This window comes from Furipterus horrens, unplaced genomic scaffold, assembly GCF_987537825.1.
Source record: "Furipterus horrens unplaced genomic scaffold, mFurHor1.1.pri manual_scaffold_9, whole genome shotgun sequence".
Taxonomy (NCBI): Eukaryota; Metazoa; Chordata; class Mammalia; order Chiroptera; family Furipteridae; genus Furipterus; species Furipterus horrens.
Genome location: NW_028327179.1, coordinates 42,256,904 through 42,279,686, shown reverse-complemented (window position 1 = coordinate 42,279,686; position 22,783 = coordinate 42,256,904). Strand labels below are relative to the sequence as shown.

General features: G+C 37.2%; 1 long non-coding RNA gene across 2 annotated transcripts in view; it reads right to left on the bottom strand.

Annotated features, from left to right (window-relative positions):
• Positions 1-20,908: 20,908 nt before the first annotated feature.
• The window catches only part of LOC150001648 (uncharacterized), a 97,591-nt gene continuing 95,716 nt past the window's right edge, over positions 20,909-22,783 (bottom strand). For both annotated transcript variants that reach the window (XR_016512987.1, XR_016512988.1), the window contains exon 3: positions 20,909-21,029. This is a non-coding gene — a long non-coding RNA (uncharacterized LOC150001648). The remainder of the gene's footprint in view (positions 21,030-22,783) is intronic.

Below are 22,783 nucleotides of genomic sequence, written 5' to 3'. Positions count from 1 at the left end.
GGACAACATGAAACATAACAACATCTGCATAATGGGAATACAAGAAGGAGAAGAGAGCAAGCAAGGGATTGAGAATCTATTTGAAGAAATAATGTCAAAAACTTCCGTAATCTGGTGAAGGAAAAAGAAATACAAGTCCAGGAAGCTCAGAGAGCTTAAAGACAAGGAGAGAATCTTAAAAGCCACAAGAGAAAAGTAGGTAATTACAAATAAGGGAGCACCAATTAAACTGTCATCAGATTCCTCAATAGAAACATTTCAGGCCAGAAGGGAGCATTGTGAAATATTCAAGGTATGAAAGCAAGGACCTATTATCAAGGCTACTTTATCAAGCAAGGCTATCATTTAACATCAAAGGAGAAATAAGGATCATCCCAGGACCACAACAAATATTAAAGGGTTTGCTTTAAGAAGAAGATGAAAACGAGAAAAACAGGAGAACAGTATAATAATAAAATGGCACTAAATATGCATCTGTCAATAATGACCTTTGATGCAAAAGGCTTAAATGCTCCAACCAAAAGACATAGAGTAGCTCAATGGTTAAGAAAACAAGACCCATATATTGCTGCCTCTAAGAGACCCACCTCAGATCAAAAGATACACACAGACTAAAAGTAAAAGGCTGGAAAAGGATATTTCATGCACATGCAAAGGAACAAAAAAGCTGAGGTAGCAGCACTTATATCCAACAAAATAGACTTTAAAACCAAGGCTATAGTGAGAGACAAAGAAGGACACTACATTAATGATAAAAGGAGCAATCCAACAGGAGGACATAACCCTTGTAAATATTTGTGCAAACAACATAGGAGCACCTAAACATGTGAGACAGATCTTGATGGACATAAAGGGAAAGATTGATAGAAATACAGTCATAGCCAGGGATTTTAACATCCCATTAAATTCAATGGATAGATCTTCCATACAGAAAATCAACAAGGAGACAGCAGCTTTAAACAACACACTAGATCAAATGGATTTAATTGATATCTTTAGAGAATTTCACCCCAAGGAGCAGAATATACATACTTCTCAAGTGTACATGGAATGTTTTTAGGACAGAAAACAAGTTAGGACACAAAACAATTCTCATTAAACTTAAGAAGATTGAAATCATATCAAGCCTCTTCTCCGAACGCGATGCTATGAAACTTTAAATTAGTCAAAAGAAAACATTGAAAAACATGCAAAGACATGGAAGCTAAATAACATGTTATTAAACAATGAATGGGTCAGTGATGAGATCAAAGAAGAAATAAAAAGATACCTTGAAACAAATGAAAATGAAGACACAACAATCCAAAATCTGTGGGACACTGGGAAAGCAATCCTAAGAGGGAAATTCACAGCATTACAGGTCTATCTCAAGGAACAAGAAAAAGCTCAAATAAACAATCTGAAATTACACTGAATGGAACTTGGAAAACGACAACAAACAAAGCCCAAAGTGAATGGAATGAAGGAAATAATAAAGATCAGAGCAGAAATAAATGAAATAGATTATAAATAAACAATACAAAAGATGAATGAATCCAAGAGCTCGTTCTTTGAAAATATAAACAAGATTGACAAGCCTTTAACCAGACTCATAAAGGAAAAAAAGAGAGGACCCAAATAAATAAAACCAGAAATGAAAGAGGAGAAACAGCAACTGATACCAAACAAATACAAAGGAGTGTAAGAAAATATTATGAACAACTATATGCCAAAAAACTGGACAACCTGGATGAAATGGATAAATTCCTAAAAACATAGTATTCCGAAACTAAATCAAGAAGAATCATATAATCTGAACAGACAGATTACACCAGTAAAATTGAAGCAGTACAGTAATTTAAAAACTGCCACCAAACAAAAGCCCTGGACCAGATGGCTTCACAAGTGAATTTTACCAAACATTCTGAGAAGAACTAACACCTCTGCTTCTCAAACAATTTATCAAATTCAAAAGGAGGAAAGGCTTCCAAACTCATTTTATGAGGCCAGCAATATCTCAATTCCAAAACCAGAAAAAGCCACTACAATCAAACCCTGTTCCCATCTGTATTGTTTTTCTTTCTTACACAATGGAAAGGCATTTTAACTTTAAACATTTTCTTCAATCATCACCCAATGATATTTTTATTGATTTGAGAGAGAGAAGTAGGAAGAGAGAGAGAAAGAGAGAGAGAGAGAGAGAAACATTGATGTAAGAAACATTGATCAGCCTCCCTTACTGGTCCCTACTGGGGACTGAACCCACAGCTTAGGCATATGCCCTGACTGAGTCAAACCTGCAACCTTTTGGTGTACAGGATGGCACTCCAACCAACTGAACCACCAGGACAGGGCTAACTGTTTAAAAAATAAAAGTGCACAGCCAGTCTTGCAAGTCAACAGGAAAGAAGGGGGTTGCTCATAGAGAGACAGTTTGAGGGAAATTATGTGAAGCACGCCCCCTTGTTGTTGAATTTCATGTTTCATTGTTCACTTTGTTGGTGTCATTTTAATGAAACTGTCTTTTTTGTGAATTATTAGTTATTAAGTTTCTGACTCTTGACGGAGCTGAAGAAGTATGTTTTTACCTAAGTATTTAAAAATCTATTTATAAATCCACGAGTAAGAGTAAAAACAAAGTCCAGGTAGGAAGAGAAGACATCAGGAGGAGAAGGAAGGAAACATGGGAAAAACCATGAGAATGCGAAGCAATTGCCTCGAATCTGTAAAGACCATGGGGAAAGAGAGTAGCAGACATGAGCTAAGAGTTCTAGAAAGCCGGTAAAATTGTCACAGTGGTTCTGGTACTGGTACTGGGCAGGCACCAACCCGGAACAGGTCTGCCTCAGGCCAGTCTGTAGTGTGTGGGTTCTTGACTTCATGTAGGAGAGATTTCACAACACAAGCCCAGGTGATTTTGAGAATGCATTTATTAAGGCTGGGGACAGTAAAACAAAGAAAAGACTTAGGGTAGAAAAAGTAACAAAAGAGAACCTAGGCAGAGCTGCTTCGGTCTCTAGAAAAGTTACAGTAAAGGAGTGAACCAAGGAGAGGCTGCTGTTAGCTCACCTGGAAGTCAGATAAAAGGAAGGTTCTGGAGAGAGGATCAGGGCATAAGCCCAGGTGGAGCTGCCACTGCTCACTGCTCCCCTGACTGCAATTTCCTTGGGACCCTTAGAATTTAGGAGCAAATAAAAAGGTCATGCCTGAGAAGGGGCATGGGCATGCTCTGGCTCTGGAGTGAGCCCACACTGCATCTTTGTTCTCAGGGCTTTTTATCTTTTTCCGAGGGTGATAATCTTAGGGAAGGGTTTGAGTAGAACATTCATGGTTTTGCATTTTTAATATGCTGATGCCTCAAAATGATCACATAGGGGGTTTGGGAATATTCTTTGGTCAGCTATACTTTTTTACTTTTATCTTGGGTCTGTCCAGCTTTTAATGGGTTTTTTATTATTCTTTCTCTGACTTCATTTGTCCTTGGCACAAATGACATTAATTGGGTCTGTTCTTTATTTCCCAGGCCAGGGAGATTTTAGTTATGTATTTTTTGGTTAGGGAAGAGAGGTACAAGCCATTTACTCTCAAATGTCCTTGGTTAGGGGAGATAAGTTCTTGTGATTCACCAGTTGGCTGTAAGTTGCTCAAACTGTTTGGCCTTATTTGATCTTCTTGTCTCAGTTTCCACATTCCACTTGCCCAGGAATTTTCTTAGCTTCTTACTATTCTGCCTTCATATTACTCCACCCTCTATTTCTCTTCTGCATCCTTTAGAATGTATAAATTTCTATGGTCTTAGAAATAAAGTTTTAAGAAACTGGAAATAAATTAACATATCTACTCACTCTTTTTATGAGGTCACTGAGTTTTATACCTCCTTTTGCTCAGCTACTATGCAACATAAATGATACAAGTTTTAACTTCTATGATGAAAATTTTCTGAAAGGCTGGTTAATTAAATTAGTGTTTCCATTAATTTATGTAGTTTTAGTAATTTTCAATTTAACTGTTTTGCTACTGACTGAACAAACAATTAAGAAAGCTTTCTAATTAGTTGAATATATATTAGTGGAAATTCACACTAAGAATACATTAGGTCCCACATAGCAACAGTGATCTTGAAAAGAACAAAGTTGGAGGAATCATGCTACTTAATATGAAACTATACGATAAGGCCATAGTAATCAAAACAGCATGGTGCTGGCATAAAAACAGACACATAGATCAATGGAACAGAATAGACAGCCCAGAAATAAATCCACATCTTTATAGTCAATATTTGAAAGAGAAAGCAAACACATAAAATGGGGTAAAGATAGTTTATGTAATAAACAGTATTGGGAAAATTGGACAGACATGTGTGAAAAAAAAAAAAAAAAGAAACTAGACAACTTTCTTACACCACACACAAGAATAAATTCAAAGTGGATTAAAGACTTAAATGTTAGACCTGAAATGATAAAAATCCTAGAAGAAAATATAAGCAGTAAATCTCAGACATTGCTCATAGTTATTTTTATAAAAAATATATCTCCCCAGGCAAGGGAAACAAAAGGAAAAAATAAATAAGATGGACTGCATCAAAATAAAAAGATTTTGCACAGCAAAGGAGACCATTAGCAAAGTAAAAAGACAACCCACAGAATGGTAGAACATATTAGCCTATACATCTGATACAGTATTAATGCCCAAAATTTATAAAGAACTTACAAACTTGTTAGGAATAAAGAAGCAAGCCAGTGACTCTCAAACCAGTAGGAGATAATTAACAGATGAATCATGGAAAAGAGGTGAGGAAATGACATTCCACAGCTCCTCACACATATCTCTGGCATCAAAAGGAGGAAGATTGTTATCACCAAACACAAAGAAATGGAATGATATAGCTAGATAATTTTGCAAATAAGTTGGGGATAAACCTACAACTAGATTCGTCGGCAGCCGTCCGTCTCGAGAGACGATGGTGTAGCTTCTTAAGAGTCTATCTGCACCGCCGAGAATGGCTGTGCAGTCCGACTCGGGAGTGACACGGTATCTGTCTCCTCCCGTGTTGAATCGACATCTTGCGATGACGCTGGAGTGTCCTCTCCAGTGAAGCTGAAGCTACAGAGCCTGGGCAGGGTGATATGGAGGGTCTGCTGTTGCCCATGCAGCAGACCCCCCCTCTCTTCGCAGCTGAAGGGTCCAAGGGAAAGACAAAGTCAATACAGCTTGGCTTCAGGTGCGCCGCAGGAGTTGCTGGTGTTGACTACAACGTCAAACCGCCTTAGGGACTCCGGCTCCGGATTTTCTGTCAGGGTTTACTCCCTTAGCCTTTCCCCTGAAGAGGTATGCCGCAAGGCAGTGGAGGTTTTATGGAGTCAGAGTTTTCCTTCTCTTAGTTAATTACACCTTGAGTTAAGTAGTTAATCGCATTAGATTTGTGAACCTGGATTAATCAGTAATGGAGAAACAGGGGAAAAGGAGATGGGAAGGAGAACTAATCGTATTAGTATAAAACCAGTTTGCTTTGTCTGCTCTGCATGCTGTGCGCACATGCTCTTGGCTGGCGGTGTGTCTGACTCTGCAGACTTGTGAATAAATGCCTCACTTTGCTGCTTAAGTTCTGCGTCCTGGTTTTTTATTGTGAGTGTTTCTCACAAACTCTACACCAAAAAACAAACAAACAAACAAACCCAAACAATCAAAATAAAATATGGGCAAAGGTCTTGAATAAACACTTCTCCGAAGAGGACATACAGGTGCCCAATAGATATATGAAAAGATGCTCAATGTCACTAAGCATCAGAGAAATGCAAATTAAAACCACAATGAGATATCACCTCACACTGGTCAGAATGGCCATCACCAATAAATCAACAAACAACAAGTGCTGGAGAAAATGTGGAGAAAGGGAAACCCTTTTGCACTGTTGATGGGAGTGCAGATTGGTGCAGCTACTGTGAAAAGCAGTATGGAGATTCTCAAAAAATTAAAAATGGATCTACCTTTTGACCCAGCAATCCCACTTCTGGGAATATATCTGAAGGTACACAAAACACTAATTCAAAAGAACATAAACACTCCTACATTCATTGCAGCATTATTTACAATCACCAAGACATGGAAACAACCCAAGTGTCCATCAGTAGCTGAATGGATAAAACAACTATGGGGCATTTACACAATGGAACACTGCTCAGTTGTAAAAATGAAGAAAATTTTAAATTTGCAACAGCATGGACCTGGAGAACACTATGCTAAGTGAAATAAGCCAGTCAGTGAAAGACAGATACCATATAATTTCACTCTTATGTGGAATATAATGAACAAACTGCACTAACAAGCAAAATAGAGACAGACTCATAGATAAAGAGCAGGCTGAGAGCTAAGGGGTGGGGTGCGGGGTGTATGGGGCGGAGGGATTGATCAGAAAAGAAGGACTCATGGACATGGACAACATTGGTGATTGTGGGGTGCAAGGACTAAAAGGGGGCTAAATGGAATAGAAAAAATACAATTAAAAAAAGAAGAAAAATATTAATGAAATAAAAACAAATACATTGTACTTGGTTTGTATAAGCCATGGGACAGTATACAAGAGGCTTTACTAGAATGTTTGAGGATGTTATATCAGTAACTGTACTTTCTATTAATTCTTCCTAAATTTTGAGCATGAAAAATAATTAGTACAACCAAAAAAAGCCATTTGTGATGTCAACAGTATTTTTCCAGACCTAAGATTTAGGTATTAATTGTCTTAACACTAGATGTGTAGGCTTACTAATTTTGCTTTTTAAAAAAGACTTTATTGAGACAAGATATTTTACAAGCAAAAAGAATGTCAAACACTCAATTCCTGTGGTTCCACACATTCAAATCTGCTTTTTTCTCTTAGTGAGATTTTGTTTGTTTGTATTATCTTAATTTTTTTAAAGTATATTTTATTGATTATATTGTTACAATAGTTTCAATTTTTTCCCTTTGCTTCCCTCCACCCAGCACCCCCATTCCCCCCACAACCCCACCCCCCAAGTCCATACCCATGGGTCGTACATACAAGCTCTCCCACTTCACCCTTTCATATATTCTTCTTCTTTTTAAAAAATAAATAAATGATTAATTAATTAATTATTTTAACAATAAAAAATAACAATCCTTCCCCCTCAGACTTAAGACCCTTTATAATCTTATAAAGGGCAATGGGCGAAGGTCTCGAGCTCCTCTAGCTGCTTCGAGCTGGACATGGTCGTCATCCTACCTACCCTTGGGTCCAGAAATCCCTAATAAGAGTGGGGGTGTGGAGGGGAGAGTGGCCTTCCCACATGGGGAAGGGTCGTGCAGACTCCAGGTCAGTTGGCTGTCCCCGGACAACGGCGTGCTTGGTTTAACAAGCTGGCATCCTTGCTGTATTCTGGGGGCAACAGATTTGGCAACAGGTTTAAAAGACATGTCAATCCATAACCACTAGATAACAGAAGGCAGGGATTAATTTTTCAATGTCTCACATTAGGGAAAAAAAGGGCTTATTTGGAGGAAGGTGTGCCAGGCACATCTCACCTGTCCAAAACCCTTTTGCCCATTATACTTAGTTTGGGCTGAGGGAAATAGTTTAGGTTTCCCCCCTCTCAGACCTCTGAGCCCTTTCTGTCTAAGGCATTAGGATAAATAAGAGAAACCGGTTTTGTAAAGTGAAGCCCACAGACCACCCCATACTTCACCAACCCAGCCACTTAGTTCAGCCAAACCGTTGAGTCTCAGGAGGCAGCGCTGCAGACAGGATTAAGTGAGGCCTCTTAGTGAGACTTTTAAAGAAAGAATTGGATGAATAGTTATTCTTCTTGTGACATACATTCAGTACAAGCAAGTAAGACTGTGATACATTGGTCTTGCTAATCTTTTTATATTCTCGCTGGAACAAATGAATGCATTATCTTGCTCTAAGTACTATATATAACCCTGGCTGGTTTGGCTCAGTGGATTGAGCGTCGGCCTGCGAGCTAAGTGTCGCTGGTTCGATCTTCCAGTCAGGGCACATCAGAGAAGGAAAACTCTGACTCCAAAAAACCTCCGCTGCCTTGCGGCATACCTCTTCAGGGGAAAGGCTAAGGGAGTAAACCCCGACAGAAAATCCGGAGCCGGAGTCCCTAAGGCGGTTCGACGTTGTAGTCAACACCGGCATCTCCTGCGGCGCACCTGAAGCCAAGCTGTATTGACTCCGTCTTTCCCTTGGATCCTTCAGCTGCGAAGAGAGGGGGGGTCTGCTGCATGGGCAACAGCAGACCCTCCATATCACCCTGCCCAGGCTCTGTAGCTTCAGCTTCACTGGAGAGGACACTCCAGCGTCATCGCAAGATGTCGATTCAACACAGGAGGAGACAGATACCGTGTCACTCCCGAGTCGGACTGCACAGCCATTCTCGGCGGTGCAGATAGACTCTTAAGAAGCTACACCATCGTCTCTCGAGGCTCTGTAGCTTCAGCTTCACTGGAGAGGACACTCCAGCGTCATCGCAAGATGTCAACACGGGAGGAGACAGATACCGTGTCACTCCCGAGTCGGACTGCACAACCATTCTCGGCGGTGCAGATAGACTCTTAAGAAGCTACACCATCGTCTCTCGAGACGGATGGCTGCCGACGAAGTACTATATATAGGCTAGGAAATAAGCAATCCTTTGATATAAAATATGTTTGCTTTATTCAAATAAATTTTTTTTAGAATAGAATTTATCAAACAAAACTAGAATACATAATTACTCCTCCAGTTAGTATTAGTAAGAAAACCTGATAAGTAGATAATCCTATGTAATTGAAATTCATACATATCGTAATTAAAGAACACCAAACATATCATAACTAACTTTCTAAATGTACTGTTTTCTAAAAGCATATAGTCACTTAACCACAGCTATGTCAGAAATACTATGTATTCTTTTATTTATGTATGTAATAGAAATGTAGTTAAATTAGACAGAAAATGAACAGGAATGTTATCAAACAATATACCAGTTTATGAGTGGGATGTAAGTAGTGACAAGGGAAAATTCCAAGATTTCCTAAATTAAATTACTGCAAGACAAAAATAAACCAATAAATAAATAAGCAAATAAACAAATAAATAAATGAGTACGGAGAGCCAGAGGCTGGGAGGAAGAGACAAAGGAAATTAATCAGTTAACAGAGACTGGGGCTGAAACCAATAAAAGACAGCTCACCTTTCTAAATGTATTAATATGATGAAACTTGAAATGAACTTCTCAGCTTTTATTTAAAAAGTAATAGCCAACCACCAAATGCCACTGCGTCTTTCTTATGCATGAACTTTCTGGATTTTGCCCACAACCAATGCAGAAGCATGAAATATTTCTTCCTCGGGGATTATTCCCCGAACCCAGAACTAGCTTCATTTCACCTTTTTCTGTCTCCTTTGTTTATAGCCAATACAAATTTGTCAGACTCAGGATGGGAGAAATATTTGTCTTCTCTACCCAGCCCTGCTGCTGCTGGTTTATATTGCATGTCCCAAGACCTGGGCCTTTTTTCTGGCTAGCATACAGCTCAGTAATTTTTTTTCTTTCAGGGCAGCCGTTGGCCTTAAAGGTTTTTATTTAACAGCACATATGAGGTGTTCATATTAAAACTATATTTTGTGAGTAATATTAGTTTTAAAAACCTGATTTCCTGATTATTGTCTCATTTCAAACCAGTTTGAATGAAAGTGTTGATTAAATAACCACGCTTGTGGATTTTAGTAACAGCTATGTAATTTTTGTCTTGTTTCCCTTGCCCAGAGCTTAAAGGAATTTTCAATATTTTTGTCATACATTCATTTACAAGTAGGAAAAAAAGTAATTAAAAGAGGAAATAAAAATCAAAGAGAAAGGAAAACAACTTCACATGGACATAAGACCCTGTGCCCTTCTAATGAAGAAACTGCGATCCATCTGCACTCAGATAACTACTTCTTAAACATTTTGGGATGCATTATGTATTCTGCTAAGAGACATGGCATAGTTAAATTAAAAAGCGGGGAATGGAGAGCAGCAACAGAGAGGTAGTAAACCCAGTGCTTCAATTCACGGCTCAAACCCAACTCTGTTCTGAGACCTGTGCAATTGACTGAGTAGTAATAATAACTCACCTACCCTGGGATCCAGGGTGCTTAACAATGAGCCACAGGCTGTTCTAAGCTCTATATCATTTAAGCTTCACAACAGACTTATTTTATGGGATAGGAAATTAAGGTTACTTTGCTTCTCCATGTCCACTGTAGTAATAGAGTTGAGATTTTAACCCACGTAGTCTACTTCCAGAGCCCATGCTTTTCACCACAAATCCAGACCACTTTAGGCTCTAATTTTCACCCATACAAAAAGATAGCATGGGTGAATACAACTGTACACTCAGCCTACCGTCATAATATAATAAATTTAAGTATTGCTAAATGAATATTGAAAACCTTTCACGTAAGTTTTAGGTAAGTGTTGACAACGGCTAAGCTGGTGACAGAGCAGCTACAGTGTCTGCAATCATTAAAATGGAGATTTAGAGATGATCTTGTTTCTATTAAATTTTGATTTCCAAATTAAATAAATCAGACCTAATCTTGAAAGAAAGTAGTTGCCAGGGCCATTGACTATGTTAATTAAATAAACTAATTTTTAAATATCAACTCCATAGAATTTCAACTTGAAAAAAAAAAAAGAACATTTAGTGTGCAATAAAGTATTCAAAAAATAGTTATCCACTGGTAAAATCATGAATCAGTTTTAGATTTTGATTGGCACTGACAATAATGTTCTAGGACGGAATTTACTTGATTGATAGCCTGGTAGGGTCCCAGTGGTATTGAACCCGTAGCATCTCAAGTCACATATACCATTGGGTGTCATATAAATGTTGGCTGTCACAGGCTTTCACAGTAGGGGTCTGCGTGGTGAAATTTAGAGGGCAGTGTCCTGGGAGGCCATACACTTTCCTCTAGACACAGTCTGCACATCTTTGTGTAAATCATTAACCGTTTGTTGAGCCTCTGCATTAACACTCTTTAAAGAAAGATGTTAGCACCTTGATATACCAGAAACTTGTGCAAGGCAGCTTTGATTTGTGTCCTCAGTGTGTGCCAAGAAATTTACAATCACATATACTGAGGAACTTACACTAGTTGGGTGAATTTTTGGTGAATGTAGATTGTGAGGAAAAGTTGAGAAATGAAGGGGCAAAAAATAAACCAGATACCAATGGACTGGCTATGTGCCTAAAATGGTGATTGTATGTGACATGGTATGTCTTTAAGTCAATATATGTTTGGTTCCAGGGCCCAGAAGTTAGTATACCCAAACTGAGATCTTCTATTAAAATATTTGAACAAGAGGCCCCACATTTTTGTTTTGTACTAGGTCTTGCAAATTATATACCCAGTACTGTTCAAATGTCCATTCTTTTTGTGATCGTAATATTGCCTGTTTTAGTAAAAGAGCTATAATCAATTTAAGCATTGTGAATAAATCACCTATTTTTGGTTTTCCAGCCTCTTTACTGGAAGAATAGCACACTCAAGATTGGGTTCTATAAATCATACTGCTGTTTCGAGACCTTGACCAAAGCAGATTTTTCTCCTCTTTCACCTTACCTAGATTTGACTCTTTCAGCTTCCTGGGATTGCAAGTGATATCCCAGGAACTCTCTTGGGGGTAGGGTCTAAGTGGAGGTGGGCGAAATGTGGGAATATGAGGAGGAAAGTGACTTTGCTTTGGGTGATGGGCATAGGATGCAGTGCACAGATGATGTTTTATTGAGCCACTGATGTTTTGTGAACCACTGTCACTCCAATAAATTTAATTTAAAAATAAAGTGCAATGGACTTTATTAAAGTTACCTGTTAGCTTAACCAAGCCTGTGAAGATTTCAGTTAAATTCATCCAAGTGACATTTAACCAATATAAAGATTAAATGATATTTAACTAATTTGAATGTTACCAACAGGAATTTGATTTAAATAAATAATGAAAACTCATTAAATATAATATAATGTAATATTAGGAAAAATGAAATGGAGGTATGAATATGGTCAGAAAAGACACAATGTGTCAGGTTTTCTTTTTTAAAGCAATTTGCAAGGCAACACTTAGGGCAATGTCTCTTTTATATTGTATTTTTAAAATTATATTTAAATGTGAACAGGCTTTAAAAGATATGTAGTCAAACTGTTAAGAGGTGGAGCTATATACATATATTTATTTATACATGGGGATTGGCTATAGGAGCATTTCTATATATTTCTATAGAACAAATTTTATTTTATTTAAAGTTTTACTACAAATTTTTTTTTAATTAGAGAAAACTTAATGATGATATTCTTAACAAAATAAATGTATAACTTAATATCACTTCCCTTTCTGAGGAAATTCATCCACATTTAAAAAAATATTTGGTCATTTTCATAATAAATGTTTTAAATTGTAGTCTAGTAGGGTTAGTAAGTAAATTATTGCTATCACCTACACAAAAGTTTCCCTCTAGACCATGTTAATTACCCAACTATTTTATATTTACGAAAATTAATGCATATGTTCAATTATAGTTCACAGCCAAGAAAAATCAATTAAGTAACCCGTTGGAGTGATAAAGTATAAAAATGCAGTCCTTGTCCTCAAAACACTCAGTTTAATGAACCAAATATTGAGAAAAATATATTTAAAGTCATCTATGAAATAGATAAATGGCCTTTTGGGTTGAGAATTGTTGTAAGTTAGATGGCAGAGCCAACTCCCTGTTTGCTTTCTTCCCAGCCTTAAATGAGACTTTCTTCTAAGAGTATCACAAAAGTAATGACTGACTTGAAAGTAAGATAAAGAAAGAATTTTGTGTTGGGAATATATTTGGAGTAATTATTTTGTTAAACCCCAAATCATGAGCCCAAATGTAATGATGATCTAAAAAAATAAGAACAACGAACTGTGACATTCTAAACAATCTAACAATAATAAATTATATTCATCTAAGAAATTACTGTTAGTAGTAAAGGTAACTACACATATCAGCATGTATAATTTGTAATGCTGTTCACAATTTGGTCAGTTTCTATGAAACAAACAACTAACAAAAAATTTTTGGAGTATACTCATTATCATTTGCAAGCTCTCTTTGAATATATTTTTCAAAACTCCCATGCTGCATTTGGAAGTTACTATTTGTCATCATTCACCAAACTCAAGTATGAAGTGTAAGTGTCACCAGTAGTGGAGAGTAAACATATTGATGCATGTTCCAGTTAAACATGCTCAGAAATAACCTGATAACATGTTGTTCCAGAAAGATATGATGTATCAGATCCCCTCTATAATCTCCTTTTATAGTGACTATCTTCTAAGTAATTTTATGAAATTGTAGAATCATTAATAGAAAAATTTGCAAATAATATTGACATTGCTCAAATATTTTCTAACCAGTACACATGGAAAATGATATTGAAGTTATGATGTTCATGCTGGAAATCACAGGAAACCCCACATGCAAGAAAAGGTTGTTGTTAACATGGCTAATAACAAAAGTTGAGCCCTGCCAGTGTTTATCATATTTTTATGGAATATTAAAGTAAATTCTAAAAGTACCAATTTTTACTTCTAATTTCAAATATTATATATTTGAGCAACCTTGTAATTCGACCAGAATTTTACATACACACACATTACCCATCTAATAAAATATAAGATAAATTGTAAAAATATTTATTTGAATACTTAAATCTGATTCTTATTTCTAAACCTAAAGACATATTTTCAAACTGTCCTTCTTGATAAGCATTGTTATGAGCTGAATTATGTCCACCCCCATGTTCAGATGTTGAAATTCTAATCCTCAGTACCTCAGAATGGAAATATATTTGGGAAAGGGTCCTTTAAAGAGATAATTAAGAAACAATGAAGTCAGCCCTGACCAGTGTGTGTCAGTTGGTTGGTTTGGGTTGTAAATTTGGTCCCCAGTCTGGGCATGTACAAGAAGCAACCAATCAATGTTTCTCTCTCACATCTATGTTTCTATCCTTCCCTTTCTCTCTTTCTTCCCCTCTCTCTAAAAATAAATAAGTAAAAAAATCAATTAATTAATTAATTTAATTAAAAATATTGTGAGGTCATATGAGTAGGCCCTAATCCAAAATGACAGATGTTCTTATAAAAAGAGATTACGATCCAGGCACACACAATACATAGGAAGAAGACCATGTGAAGATACTAGAAGAAGACAACCATCTATAAGTCAAGGAGAAAGGCCTTTGAAGAAACCCTGCCAACACCTTGATTTCAGTCTTCTAACCTCCAGACTTATGAGAATATACATTTCTGTTTTTAAACAACCCAGTCTGTAGTACTTTGTTATGGTAACCCCAGCAAACTACTACAAGCCTCAACAGTGCTGTTGAAAAATATAATGCTTTTAATTTATATTTTGATACCAATAGCACTCAGAAGCACAAGTCCATTCTTAAGACATAGCAGAATAAAAGCTAAATAATGATTATTAATTCAAGTGACTGCAATATCCTCTACCACGACAAGCCTTCAACATAGCCACCCAACCAATACATCATCTCAATTACATATTTTCTGTGACAAATGCATCTTTCAATGAAGGACTCTGAAGGCCCTACAGAGTGGAAAATATTTAGGACATATTAGATATTAAATGTAATATGCACATATTATTTACAATTTGGGATACTGGTCAATGACTTGATTATGCTGAAGGCTTGTCATAGTAAAAAAGCAATTTGCAGAATTGTAAGAAATACAGTTTATGCTTTGTTGGTTATTATACCTGTGAAGACTTAAGACTTAAATATTTGATATGTGATGATGTCTTTCTTGAAAAATTTACACTATTTGTTAGGAAGGGGATAGAGATATCCTCTGTGATTGTATCCTTTTGAATATGCATAAGCTCAAGTTTTTGAATCATTTGTGCATAAATTATCATATTTTAATTTTCATCTATTATTACGTCTAACAATTAAAATACTCTAGAGACACACAAATTTTTCTGTTTCAATATTTTCATGCAGTTTTTCTCAAATCTCAGAGCTAGCCTTTTAGACAGCCAAAAAGAGTTCTTCATTCTTTCTCCATAGTTAAAAAACAAATCACCCTGAATTATATAAATGGGTTTTTTAAACTTCATAGGCTTCTCTGTTAAGGTCTATCAAAGTTTTCATTGTCCTTGCTCGAGAACTTTCATGTAATAAATTTGTTTATAATGCAATCTTTTCTTTTAGATTAAATTGAAGTCTCTAACAACCTACCACTATTCTACTGAATAGACATGCTTCTGCAATCTTCCATAAAATTTACTTTGTCAGTTATAGAGCCCATTAAGATTTTTTATCAAACCATATCATGTGATTACTAAGTTAGAGAATTTGGACTTAATAGAGGTAAAATAATTATTGCAACTTTATGACTGAGGCTATATTAAACAGCTCTGTGATTATGTGGGCTAAGGGAACTACACTACAGTCAGTCCCATTGGCTTCCCTCAGCTGTGTGGTAATAAATTTACGTGTTAGGAAAAAGCATTTCTGTCTACACATAGAAAGCAAAGGTTTGAAAACTGTTAATTACATTTTTATAATGGCCTTAAAGTAGCCATCAATTTGTCAGAGTTAAGTGAGCCAGAAGTGTAAAACGTTGTCTCCATTAAATTCCCCTTTTTGGTTGGGTGCCATATTGTAAGATAAACCAGTCATTGACCCAAAGAGAAAGGATGTTTATAAACATTCAGACAAATTAATACAAACAAACAAAAAAACCCAACTTTTTAAAATTGTCTGGTGCTTCCACACAGTAAGAGAGAGAAAAGAGAAAATGGCAAAATAGTAAAAAGGAAACGTGTTGCCATGGAGTTGCACCACTCAGAACTCCCTTCAAGAGAACCTGCTGTACGGAGCCTCGCCAGCTGACAGCCTCCAGCAGCTCCATCTTCGCACTCAGCAGAGTGCTCAAGCAGTCAAGGACAGCCCCTGACCACTGGCTGAGCACAGAGCTGGCTCTCTGCTGCCTGTACCCTGGACTTCTCTAATGGGCAACCGGTGCTCAAAAGTGCTCCATAGGCTGAGCAAGACTCTCAGAACTGCGCTTCAGTGTGAAGCTCTTCCTATCCAAACCTCCCTCCTTTCCTTTCTCTTTCCATGAGTGTGTAGTGGCAGGCATCAGGCACAAATCTATCTGAAGGCTCTCCACACTTTCCTCTGCTCCCTCCCCTCTTTATCCTTTACACGCATTACCCTCCATAAATTATTTGCACGTCTAGTCTGGACTTGGCATCTCTTTCGCAGAAGACCTGAGCAAACCCAGGAAGTAAATTTAATGAAAGAAAAGAAATTGTTTTTACTTTAAGATATATAAATTTTTACCTTAACTATTTGGGCTCCTTGCCACCCAAAGATGAGGAAAACCTATAATTTGAAGAATATTTGACTTTAAGTTAATAAATTGAGAACAGAAAGTTTTTTGGTGTTTCTTCCTTATTTTCTCCCTTCTTCCCTCCTGCTTTCCCTCACTGTCTCTCTTTCTTCCTTCAGTTTTAAAAATAAAAATGAAAAACTGGCAAGAAATTTTATTCAAATATTTTGTTCTCTCTATTATAGATATAAAAACTTGCAAACAACAATTTTTTCAGGGTTCTGTGTAGTATCGCTTATGGTGATATTTTGGTAGGCTATGTGTATGTGGACACACAACCAAACAGAGACTGCTACCACCAATGTGCTTTAATGAAACTTATTACTATCTGATAATAACTAACATGTATACATTTTTAAAGTATATCTTATTGATTATGTTATTATAGTTGTCCCAATTTTTCCCCTTTGCCCCCCTCTGCCTGGTAACCCCTTTCCCTCCAGCAACCCCACACTTAGTTCATGTCCATAGGTGATGCATATAAGTTTTTTGGCTTCCCCATTTCCTATACTATTTGTAACATCTCCCTGTCTATTTTGTACCTACCTATTATGCTTCTTAATATCTGTATCTTTTCCCCCATTCTCCCTCTTCTCCCTGGTGAAAATGCTCCAAATGATCTACATATTTATGATTCTGTTCCTGTTCTTGTTGTTTGCTTAGTTTTTTTTTTTTTTTTTTTTTTTTGGTCTTTTAGAAGCAGTTTTTGGTAGTTGTTTGTTGTCATTTTAATGTTCATAGTTTTGATCTTCTTCTTTTTCTTAAATAAGTCTCTTTAACATTTCATATAGTAATGGCTTTGTGATTAACTCTTTTAGCTTTACCTTGTCTGGGAAATACTTTATCTGCCCTTCCATTATAAATGATAACTTCGCTAGATAGAGTAATCTTGGTTGTAGGTCCTTGCTTTTCTCACTTTGAATGCTTCCTGCCAGTCCCTTCTTACCTGCAAATTTTTTTTTGAGAAATCAGCTGATAGTTTTAGGGGAACTCCTTTGTAGGTAACTCTCTGCTTTTCTCTTGATGCTTTTAAGATTCTCTCTTTATCATTAAGCTTTGACATTTTAATTATGATGTGTCTTGGTGTGGTCCACCTTGGGTCCAACTTATTTGGGACTCTCTGTGCTTCCTGGACTTGCATGTCTGTTTCCTTCACCAAATTAGGAAAGTTTTCTATCATTATTTTTTTCAAATAAGTTTTGAATTTCTTATTCTTCCTCTTCTCTTTCTGGCATCCTTATGACTCAGATGTTGGCACATTTGGAGACAGTCCATTCCTAAGCCTATCTTTGTTTTTTGAAGTCTTGTTTCTTCATTCTGTACCGGTTGACTGTTTATTTCTTCCTTATGTTTCTACTCATTAATTTGAACCCCAGCTTCCTTCCCTTCACTGTTGGTTTGCTGTGGATTTTTCTTTATTTCACTTAATGTAACCTTCATTTTTTTCCCTTATGCTTTTGCCTTACTCAATGAGTTTTCTAAGCATCTTTACCACCAGTGTTTTGAACTCTAAAATCTGATAGATTGACTATCTCGGTTTCATTTAGTTCTTTTCCTGGAATTTTGATCTGTTCTTTCATTTGAGCCATCTTTCTTTGTCTCCTCAATTTGGCAGCCTCCTTGTGTTTGTTTCTGTATATTATGTAGAACTGCTTTGATTTCATATTCTCATGCACTTGTTACGTTGTATGGGGTGAAGCTTTAGGTAACCACCAGGGTGGGGTAACCCGCTTCATGGCTTTGTGGCTCTGTATGTGGGGGATGGGTCAGAGAGGGGACAATGCCACTAACTGATTGCTGGAGACTTGCTTGGCACTTGCCCCATTTCCAGTCACTTCACCCACTTCCTGTATGCAACTGGCACCCCTCTAGTTGTTGCACTGGTGGTGGTTCCAAGAGTGAATGGATTTGCATACATTCTAATACCATGAGAGCCCTTTAAATGGACTCTTCTGAGAGACAGGCAGTTTCTTCCACTGCCCCAACCCCCACTGGTTTTTACAGCCAGAAGTTATGAAGCTTTATTTTCCCAGCACTGGAACCCTGGTCTGCGGGGTCGGGCCTGGGGCTGGGATTACTTGATCCACCACCTGTTTTGTGGGATAACCCATTTCACCAGCCACTGTCACTGCCACTGCTGCCTTGCCACCACCTTGTTGCAATACCACGTCCTCTCTGCTATGACTCCCCATCTTTGCCCCTCCTACCCTTCTGGATGAATATTGTTTTTTTAAATCCTTGGTTGTCATACTTGTATACAGTTCAATTTTCTGGCAGTTCTGGTTTTTTGTTTGTTTGTTTGTTTTTTGTTGTTTGTTTGTTTGTTTAGAGGTTAGTTGTGATCCTTTTTCTGGCTGTGCAAGGAGGCAAAGCATGTCTACCTATGCCTCCATCTTGTCCAGAAGTAGGAAACTAGGAAACTAACTTTAAATGACACAAAGAAAATAAAATGCCAAAATCTAACTTCTTCCCTCTTGAGTAATGTAGGTTACTAACTGATATTTTCAAATTTAGATCAAATATACCAGAAGAAAATCTAGATACTTCCCGTTAATGGTGTATTTCTTTGGGAGCAAAGTCAGGGGTTTGCAGACAAACTCCTCCCCTATCTTGAATATTTCCACCTTCTGTAATAGTGCTATGTGCATAGGATAAGTGGCAAAAAGGTTTAAACATGCAAATAATTTTATAGTGGGACAATACGTTTGGTCTTTTGTGATGCATACAAGGAAACCAGAAGTTTCAACATATTCATATGAGGGGATGGAGACATTCTGTGGAGGCTAGTAGATTAGTATGGGCCTGCCTGGATCTGAAGAAAAAGACAATTTAGTCAAGGACATTATGGAAGAAGAGGAATAGATAGGACTATAGTTTCCAACATGTTATGCTAGCACATTGAAATTTGAGATCTTTTTCACTCTAACCATAATAGAGCTCTAAGGAGATACGAAAGACTCTAACAATAATTCCATGACTTTCTTCATCTCTTTTTTGCCATACAATTACATAACCTCCTACTATATGTACATTGACACCATCTAGAGAGGGGCACAAAAGAACTAAAACACTAAACACATACCTGAGACATCCAAGCAGTGGGCGAATTACCTGAAAAGACTATTTGAATAATTAAATATGTATTTATTTATTCATATATATATTAAATATATTTATTGAGACCTATTATGTGCTCAGTAAATATATTAGAAATAGAGTGAACAAAAGAGAAAAAAATTCAGAGCTTTTATTTAACTGAAAGTATTGGGTCATACTAAACACACCAAGATTGGACCAAACATATCTTCCCTGAGCACTGTAGCATTTTTTTTTAATTCAGTTCTTTGGTAGCCTCCTGGATTTCTTTGCAACTTTCCATATTCTTTGTAGAGCACAGGACACTTTAAGTTCCCATATATGTGAGCTAACAAAAAGATCAGATTGTCAAATCCACTGACACAAAAATCAAATATTTTATCCGATGTCAAGCTTTACTATTAATACCAATAATACAAGTAATCAGGACCAGATGAAGAAAGAAGAGTTATGGATACAGCAGGTGGCAGGTCCTTCCTTCACACATCAGTCATGCTCTGTGACCGAGAATAATACATGAGGTCTTTAATAAGGTGCACAAGCCTACCACACACTATGGAGGGCATCACTAGTTACCAACATTTCCATTTTATACCCAGATAGTTGCATAGCTTACATAACACTGTTTGGAGTTATATTTCATAAATCCCTAGAGCCTATATTTGTTTACCATGAGTGATACTAAATGAGGAGTATCCTGCTAAAAGAATTCAATAGGTGAAACTCAACTCCTGATAAATTTGGCTGTATTTTCTAGAGATGAGTCATTATTATATTTAGAAGATTAGACCAGGTGTTTGCTTTCTTTCTTTCCTTTACTTTTAGAAAGGGCTCCCAAACCTGATATTTAACTCCATTCTTTCCAATATGCCATATAAGCTTTGAGGAACCAGGACCACAGCTCAGCCCTTCTAGTTACCTGCTTTCCCATGCCATGTTCATGTTCCTACTGACAGCGCATTTTGACATGGCTGAACTGAAGGCAGATATTTCCTAAGGACTTATTGCTTTCAGACACTCTCCTCCCCTTACAGCATCCAACCTGAGATGTGGAAGAGTAGAGGATGAGGAAGGATGAGAACTCTGACTTTTGACATCCTTGCTCTTCCTTGCTTGCTTCCGTTATCCGCAGTAATCTAACAGAACTTGAAAGACTGATTTATTTCTCCCTCTCTTCATCCTTTATGTAAAATTTGATGCTGTAGCATATTCTTAATAAATTAAAGGGATTTGCTTAGATTTTTAAAGTTTTATGACAAAAACATGGTTTTCATATCTCAGAGGAGTCAAGAAAGTCAGTCCTGTAACTAAAAGTTAATATCGGTACTCTTTGTTTTAAAGCTAATGGATTTATTTTTTTTGAATATCAAGCAGTCTGGGAAAAGATTGCTTCTGAGACTGGTCCAACAGCTCAACACTGTAAGGGCCAGTGTCTGATGTTCTTTAGCCTTGTCCTTTTTTCTTTCTCTTCATAGCCAATGGATGGATGCTTCAGCTCCAGACACCACATCAACCCTAAAGGCAGAAAGAAGGATAACAATGGAAGTGTCAATCTTATTTTCCCATTAATTAAAGAGAAAATATTTTCCTGGACATATAGTAGGATGCTGTTTCTATTTTATAGTCCTGAAATAAGTTATATGGTAAACATAGGCTAGAAAAAATGATTATTTTGCCTAGGATAAGAAATAGCATTGCTCTGATCAAGATTATATTTTGGTTGGTAAAGAAGAAAAAGGAAATTTAATATTTGGTTTAAAATTAACTTTATGTGCCACAGGCCTAAATATTTGTTTCTACTACATCACTCATGCACACAGTTTCACACATACTAACATAATCTCTCATCACATTTTGATAATCTGGGTGTATTTAAATACCGTTATACTGCTTTATATGAGGTCTTTCCAGAAGGTATCCAGCCATATAATATAAAAAATAGAGACATTTATTGAAGAAGATACAAGATACAAGAAACATGGTACACAGGAAAATGATGCCTCACTCCTTTTCAATATAGACACCTTGGGACCTCACACAGTACTCCCAATCACCATCAGCTGCACCTTCATATTTTCCTGAATCCCATCAATGGTCTGAGATCTCTTCCATTTCAAAGATGATTTTAGTTTTGGGAAAAGCCAGAAGTCGCAGGGTGCCAAATCTAAGCTGTAGGGGGGCTGAGTAACCTGAGTGATTTTATGTTTTGCTAAAAAACTCTGTACAAGACGAGGTGCATGAGTGGGTGTATTGTCATGATGAAGCTGCCAGTCACCAGTTGCCCATAGCTGTGGCCTTCTGAATGATCCAAATAGTTTCCTCAGAGGGATGTTCAAGCTTACTGCAAAATTTGATGCAGACTTGTTGCTCTACTCACTCAGTCATTTTGTATGTGACTGCCACACAGTACACATGCTCACTCGATGTCATCTACTGCTCCTCTGACTAGTACAGTGAAGTCATCATTGTTCACACATGTACGTTCCAGTCTGCTCTCCTTGGCTGCCAGGTTACATAAATGGTTGAACTTTTTCTGACAGACCTTGCATAAATCATGTGAACAAATTTTTCCCTCATGGATTGTACATAATCTTATGTCTCATAAGTGTTTTTTGCAAGTTGAGTTCTCCAGAAAGCAGACTCAGAAAGAATTGCATGTGCAGGATGTTTATAAGAGATGTTTGGGATAAATATCTGTAGAAGAGAAGGGGAAGAAGCAGAACTGGAAGACTACAGCCTTAGCTATTTGCACAAGGAGGGAGATTTGGAGCTAGAGTGGTCCTCCAAAATTGTCTTGAGTTAAGAGATGACTGGTCCTTTGTTCTTCCATGTCCATAATTCACTGGATGTGAATGTGGCCTTGGTCAAGGAGGTGTTCTTTAGCTGAGACAATCCCAGAAGGGCTGACAGCTAAAGGCTGTCTCTTGACAGCCACAGCCACAAGGGAAATGAGCTTTTTTTCTTTTGAAATCTTCACCCAAGGATATGTTTATTGATTTTAGACAGGAAGGGAGAGTAATAGAGGAAGAGAGAAGAAGAGAGAGAGAAACATTGATGTGAGAGAGCAACATTAATTGGTTGCCTCCCTCACAAGGCCCAACCAGGGATTGAACCTGCAACCTAGGTATGTGATCTAACTGGGAATAGAACCCACAACTTTTTGGTGTATGGGACAATGCTTCAATCAATTGAACCACTTGGCCAGGGCAGGGCAATGAATCTTCTGTAGTATCTTTGAAGGGAAATATGAGCTCTGCATCATCAGATAA